This window comes from Panulirus ornatus, chromosome 66 (genome assembly GCF_036320965.1).
Source record: "Panulirus ornatus isolate Po-2019 chromosome 66, ASM3632096v1, whole genome shotgun sequence".
Taxonomy (NCBI): Eukaryota; Metazoa; Arthropoda; class Malacostraca; order Decapoda; family Palinuridae; genus Panulirus; species Panulirus ornatus.
Window position 1 is genome coordinate 20,665,778 of NC_092289.1, and position 7,500 is coordinate 20,673,277.

A 7,500-nucleotide genomic window follows, 5' to 3' on the forward strand; every position below is an offset into this window, starting at 1 on the left:
TGGGTGGTTGTCTGGTTGGACTTCAAGCCTCTGACCTGCCAGGGTCATTAGGGCTGTCAACGTCAAGCGACGTCCACCAAACCGAAAAGAATCTAACTCCTTCTACGTCAAGCGACGTCCACCAAACCGAAAAGTATCTAACTCCTTCTACGTCAAGCGACGTCCACCAAACCGAAAAGTATCTAACTCCATCTTCAGGTGTTCAGGGATAATCCCTCCGACCACATACGCTGATCCTGAGACTACAGGCAGACACTCTCAACCACGTATGTGACCCCCCTCGTTTCGAACCTCCTTCTATAACACCCCTGAGGTGTGGGATTCAGAAACTGTCAAGGTCGATATGTGCGAGTCTCACCCAGGATCGTTATGTTAGACGTACCCCGTCTACCACCAGTGCCGGTCTATTGACGCCCGTCCACATCACAACTTACGTAAGTACTTGTGCCTCTGTGTGTCTGCCCTACAGTGGGGTTAGCAGTACTCGCTCGTCACCGCTGTGCTCTCTCCTCTGTAGTTCCTCTCGGCATTCCAGCTTTCTTATGAGTCTTTAGCTCTTTCCCTTGCTCACCGTGTTCTCAGACTCAAGCCTTGCGTGATCCCTCTCCCCACGGAGTTTCCCGCCTTTGACGCCTTCCTCATGAATACCAATATCAATATCCTCTGTTGGTGGTGCACACCTGCCTCTCTCCTGACTCCAGGGTCAATGACATGATGAGCTTCGGCTTCCCTGGGTCCAGAACAACGTGCATCTCCGAGTATCAGTTCCCACACGCGGACCCACACACATTCCCAAGGGACTTAACGCTAATCCAAATCCCCCTATGAAACGCCTCCATCCTGCAGTTCAGGTAAGCTCGCCTCTCTGCCACGTCCACTGTCATAAGTTGTAATGTCAATGTATAACCCGGTGCGTCACATGCTTTGGAGGACTAAAGCACCAGTACAATCATTAACTCAGCATCTGTTACGGTCATGTTCCCAGCTACAGACTGTCTGAAGCAACCAGCGTCTTAGAGGCTTATGCCGTCATTGACAAGGGTCCCACACATACCTGCTCCTCTTTCCTCTCTTGCTACCGTGCATCCTTCGGGAGAGAGTGAGGGTGAGCGAGTCGAACTCCTCTCGTTAAGTTTGGTCTCAAACGTGGCTTCCCTCGAACACTCCTCAACCTTCGGTTCCTCTCCCTCCTGCTAATACATCAGCGGTTGGGTCCACCTCTCACGCTCTGCCTCCCCCAGCAGTCCGCCTTCCTTGTTCCTTCCTGCTGTGGATGATTTACCCAACAGCTTCTTCCTCTTCTCCTCCGGTGTCCATAATTACCTAGGCGTCCAGAACGGGGAGGGAGTCTTGTACTCGGGCCCCCATCTCTTGAACATGTGTGTGTGTGTGTGTGTGTGTGTGTGTGTGTGTGTGTGTGTGTGTGTGTGTGTGTGTGTGTGTGTGTGTGTGTTGCCTCCAGCATCAAGCCAAGATGCGCTACACGGAGTTGACCCGGCAGGTTTGTCCTGTCTGTAACCTGATAAAGATGCCGGAACCGGTTTATACTGAGTGGGCACACACACACACACACACACCTCCTACCGAGTTCAGACACAGCGCAAACATTCTCCTCTAGATATTTCGGAATAATCTTCACAATAATCGAGGTATGTTGGAAGTTAAGGTTCAATGGTCAAGAATAAAAGGGAAAAACGTTTCGTAATATTCCCACCAGGAAGCTGCTGCTGCTGCTGCTGCAGGAAACAATATCAGAGAAGCTACTTTCCCAGCTTGCTACCCCCGCCCCCCCCTTCCTCCCCCCCCCTGGTGTATCAAGAAGACCGCCTCCTCCCCAGCCCTCCAAATCCCAGCCACCCTGACAAGACACACCTTGGCCTCCCTCCCCCCATCTTCCACGACACAGACCTCATCCCTTATACCTTCCAAGCTCCTACCCTCCCCACGCCCTAGACTCGCAAGTTAACAAGCTCCTCTCCCCGGCCATAGACCACAGACCCTCTCCCTTTACATGACCAACCTCTCCGCCCCACCCACTGGGCACCAGACACCCCCCACCCCTCCGGCCGCGCATTACCTAACCTTATCAAAAACTTCGGCGCAGTCGAGACGCCCTCCCAACACCGGCGCGGCGTCCCCGTCAAAAAGGCAACCTGCTACGAGCAGTCTCTCTCCTCACCGACCTCCGTCCTCATCCTTACCCCTCCTCCTGCGCCTCCGTCATACGGTAGCCCTCACTGTAGCAGCCGCCTCAACCACGCTGCAACACTTCCTCCCACACCACCGTCTGTGGACCACAGTAGACCATAGTAGACCTTTAAGAAGACCCACTGCCCCCACCGGACGTCGCCCGACGCCTTCTCATCACTACCCCGCCACCACCACTGTGGTTGCTGCGATGCACAGAACATAACTGTGGTGGAATACGGGCCTTGGATCATCGCATCTTGGTACGTTGGGTACGGGGAACTTGACGTGTGGTGGAGAGGGCAGTGGGCTCTGAACGAAGGGGAAGGGATGATTAGAGGGGAATTTCTCCGGCACCAGAAAGTAATGGTCATTCAGCGCTTTTATGCATGGCAAAGAGATCCAAAAATTTAAAACCATTATATATATATATATATATATATATATATATATATATATATATATATATATATATATATATATATATATATATATATCAATGATCATTACTATCATTATACTTAATCACTGTTTCCCGCGTCAAAGAGGTAGCGCAAGGAAACAGAAGAAAAATGGGCCAACTACTCATATATACATAGACGTCCATACAAATACATATACATTTCAACATAAACATACACTGACATATACATAAAGACACACGTACATATTTAAACTTGCTGCCTTCATCCATTCCTGAAGGGAAATACAGGAACATGATTATGTAATTTACTTTGTAACAGCCATCAAGGGATTAGGAGGTCGTGTTCTTTATCAACGGGCGGGGGGAAGACGTGGACTCTACCATATGGGTGGAGGAGGGTCGCGGACTCTACCGTATGGGTGGAAGAGGGTTGTGGACTCTACCATATGGTGAAAAAGGGTCGTGGACTCTACCATATGGGTGGAGGAGGGTCCTGGACTCTACCATATGGGTGGAAGAGGGTTGTGGACTCTATGGTGAAAAAGGGTCGTGGACTCTACCATATGCGCGGAGGAGGGTCGCGGACTCTACCGTATGGCTGGAGGGGTGGTAGGGTTGGGCGAGGAAAAAAAAAGTCTCAGCTTACATAAGGGTGACACGCCCATATATCACCAAGGCTCCTGGCCGTTCCTGACTCATATGGCGCATGAATTATAGTTTTCGTTTTCCACTGGTTTTTGCCTGAGTTATAAGCCCCCTTTTTCCCCCCCCCGGCTCTGTCTAGTGCTATGTGTCCCTGTGTCTGTTAGTCTGTTGGCTGTCTCCTGCCGTCTGACTGTTGTAATTCTCTTTTGTTTTTGACACACACACACACACACACACACACACACACACACACACACACACACAGAGTCGTGCTCAAAGGTCGTACCGTCGTGCTCAAGGGGACAAAACCTCGCACGACCTGTTCCAACGCAAATGCGTCACAACGGTGGCTGACGCAGCACGCCACGGACACAGTGGGACCTCCAACGCGTTAGAGGCGTAACAGTTCGGAGCCGTGTGTCAGGTCGGGCGAATTATACCTTCAATAAATTGGGCTGGTAACCGCCCGTCTCCCATCTTATAACATGCCCCAGTATTTCCGAGAGTCTGAGACACGGCCGCACGTTTGTGCGTCTGTGTCTACGCGTGAATGTACACAGACACGGAAATACAGACACGTAGATCACAGCAGTCACAAGGTACAGAGGGAGACAAAGAATGAGACACAGACCACTGGTGTAGAAGGTAATGAGACACAGACCACTGGTGTAGAAGGTAATGAGACACAGACCACTGGTGTAGAAGGTAGTGAGACACAGACCACTGGTGTAGAAGGTAATGAGACGCAGACTACTGGTGTAGAAGGTAACAGGTGGGATAGATGTGGCCGTTATGAGAAGCGACGCTGGTGAGAGCACCAATGGTGGCAAATGGTGGTAACGATCACTTCGCTAATGGTGATTTGGGCAACTACTCCCAACAGGAGACGGAACCTGCTGGGGGGAGAGACAGTGTCGGCATTTTCGATGGCGACTTTTCTCCCCAAAATAAGTTTTCTATCTTTAAGATCCGCGCTTCTCCGGCTAGTTCTTGGGGTCACCGCCACCTGATCCGCTAACTTACTCGCAGAACGGAAAAAGTTTTTAATTCCAGGAGTACCTCCTTAGGATTTGCCTCGGGAACGCCCTCTTCTTCTTCTTCTTCTTCTTCGTCCTCTTCTTTTCTTCTTCTTCGCCTTCTTCTTCGCCGCCTTCTTCGTCTTTTTCTTCTTCTTCGTCTTCTTCTTCTTCTTCTTCTTCTTCTTCTTCTTCTTCTTCGTCTTCTTCTTCAGTAGGACGCTTGCTCTTAACTGATCAGCCCAGCCTCTGTTTGCAAGGAGGAGAGAAGTCATTATGAAGGTGGCAGCATCTTGGCAAGGCCCGCTATAACCGCGAATGACAACAACAACAACAACAACCGAACTGATCGTAGGTTGTGTTGTGCAACATCACAAGCCTCATGTATGACACAACAGCGACTGAAAGTTTACAGCTCCAAATTGACCCCCTCCAGACGAGCTGACATCTTGGCCTCACAAGTGACTGAAGAATCTTGATATCGAAAAGTTTGAATTGTTCAGCACACGGGAAATGAAACCCGAAAGACACCGTATGTGGTTTAAACTCGAGTTGAGAAGGTGACCTCTGGAAAATCGGTGAACTGCCAGACGATCCTGAACACATACTGCGCAAGGTGTGCATGACATGCAATACAGGTTGAGAGGCAACCTAAGTTCCCCTTAACTACTTGATATGTACCCAAACTTGGATCCACAAGCTTGAGAAGCATCGTAAGTCGACATCAAATGATTAAGAAGTATCGTAAGTCGACATCAAACGACTGAGAAGTATCGTAAGTCGATCTCAGTTGATTAAGAAGTATTCTAACTTGGGCATAAAACCTTGAAAAGTATCCTAACCTTACCTCAGGCCCTTGAGAACTACCCTCACTCTGAGCCCTGAGACTAGAGGAGTATCCTAGGCTTGCCCCGCGGTACTCGAGGAGCTGTTCTGAGGCGACCTGCTATAAATAGTTCGCTCATCATAAAACTTGCGTAAGTGAATCACCGAAGCGCAGTCGTTGAGGAGGCTTCAGTGGACCCCTTTGTCCCGCGCCGCCCCTCCTCCCCGCCGCCGCCAAGGCATGGGTGGGTACGATGGTGGGCCCGTGCATGGTTCGCTACGCCTGATGGCTGAAAAAGTTAATTCACTGCCTGTCGCATAAGTCATATCCTGGATGGGATACCTCCCCTCGGAAGCTTTCCTTTTTCATCCTCCTTCCTTTAAGTATTGCCTTGCGGATGGTCCACCACAAATCCCGGCCAAGATTAAAAAAGAAGTTCCAAATAAAAGAGATATTGAAGGATGGGGATGTAACTTTTCCCGAGGTGAAACGCATCTACGTGATACAATTGTCTCGAGTTTCTGCTCAACTCCAGTCTCTCTCTCTCTCTCTCTCTCTCTCTCTCTCTCTCTCTCTCTCTCTCTCTCTCTGCCTACCTACCTACCTATGAATTCTCTTTGCATTAGGATTCTTTTAGATGTAACTGTTGATTGTTTTTTTTCCCCCTGTCGACTACCTTTCTTCCCTTGGATAACAGACCGATCAATTACGTACTGGGAAAAGGCCACACTCCGTTCCCATGCACTGGATCACAAGCCAATCACGAGTGTCACAGGTAACGAGGTGGTTAAGCATTATACGCAGGCGCTCACAAGAATGTCTTAGTGAATCATCATGCGCTATATTCGCCAGGAATGTAACGGTGGTTAACCCTTCCACTCAGTCGACCTAACATTACACAGCCAAACTGTGGAGGAATCAACCTTTTAACACATACCACACAGTCTCGTCATCTCTGCCTCTCACAAAAGGATTTGTCTCCTAATGTCCAGGAAAATGATAAAAATACCGAGGGGATGAGGTCGTATATCTTCAAAAAGTACAATACATGATCGAAAAAAAAAATGCTATCCAAAGTGAAAGACTTGACTTCATAGATTACATAAATGACAGTGTGCTCCACATGAGGGAGTTTCCTTCCTTTCCCTTCTCCTCTCTCTCTCTTTCCCCCTCTCACCATCCTTCCCATCCTCCACTTCTACGCTCACTCCTCTACTTCTTCCTTCCCTTCTAGCGGCGTCTTTCTCGCGTTCCCTCCTACATCCCCGCCTCCTCGTCCCTCCACTCCCCAACATATCGCCTATGCCCGTCCTTCCCCACTCGCTAGTCCACTCACCGATAGAGAGAGAGAGAGAGAGAGAGAGAGAGAGAGAGAGAGAGAGAGAGAGAGAGAGAGAGAGAGGAACGGCTCTGGCCGCCTCCAGGGAGAACAGAGACTTCAGAAGTCTCTCTCTCTCTCTCTCATCCACGAGAGACTGTGCCCGATCAAATCACACAAGCCAGATAATCCAACCCCCCCCCCCCCTCTGCAATATACATCTTCCTCCCTCTCCCACATTTTCTCCTTTTCCATGCCGGGTTAACCCCCCAGCTCAGGGGATTCTAAAGAACACAGTAGAATCCAATTCTTGTAATCGCTTTATCTACCTGGATCAATCTTCCGAATGAATAGTGTACGGCTGAAGAAGACTTACAAGATCTTAAGAAAAAAAAACCGCCGAGGAATCTTAAATCCTCATAAATATTACCTTTTCTTAAACTATCGGAATATATCGATTGGATTAACGAACCCCACAACTCAGATTGGGGTTCATCACGTTAAAAACGACACCTCTTGTGATGTCGTCTTGAAAGACGAGGATCCACAGATAACAGTCTATGTGACCGATGGTTTACACTGATGGCGAAGAGGAGTACAGTCATACCTGATGTACGTATACACACCTAGGTTTACCGAGAGGCTTCTCCTGTTACTAATACCGGTACCTGACACACACACACACACACACACACACACACACACACACACGACGACTTAAGCCAGGAGATTAAGAACATACGAATTAGCTGAGAACGGGAGAGGGTCTCTTGGGCGCGGTCATGCAAGGAAATAATTCTGAGGTGAGGGGAGAGCTGAGAGGTGGTGGTGGAGGTGTGGTTGTGGCGATATAACTCGAAAAACTTTACGTGGGTTTCGTTAACCCACGTATTAAAAGACACCTTAAATTACTAAGACCTTGGGGCGGGGAGATGCTCTTCTGAGAGAGAGAGAGAGAGAGAGAGAGAGAGAGAGAGAGAGAGAGAGAGAGAGAGAGAGAGAGAGAGAGAGAGAGAGAGAGAGAGAGACTGGATACTCGTAGACGACGAAAGCACACAAGCAGCTCACTCATCTGGAACCAGGG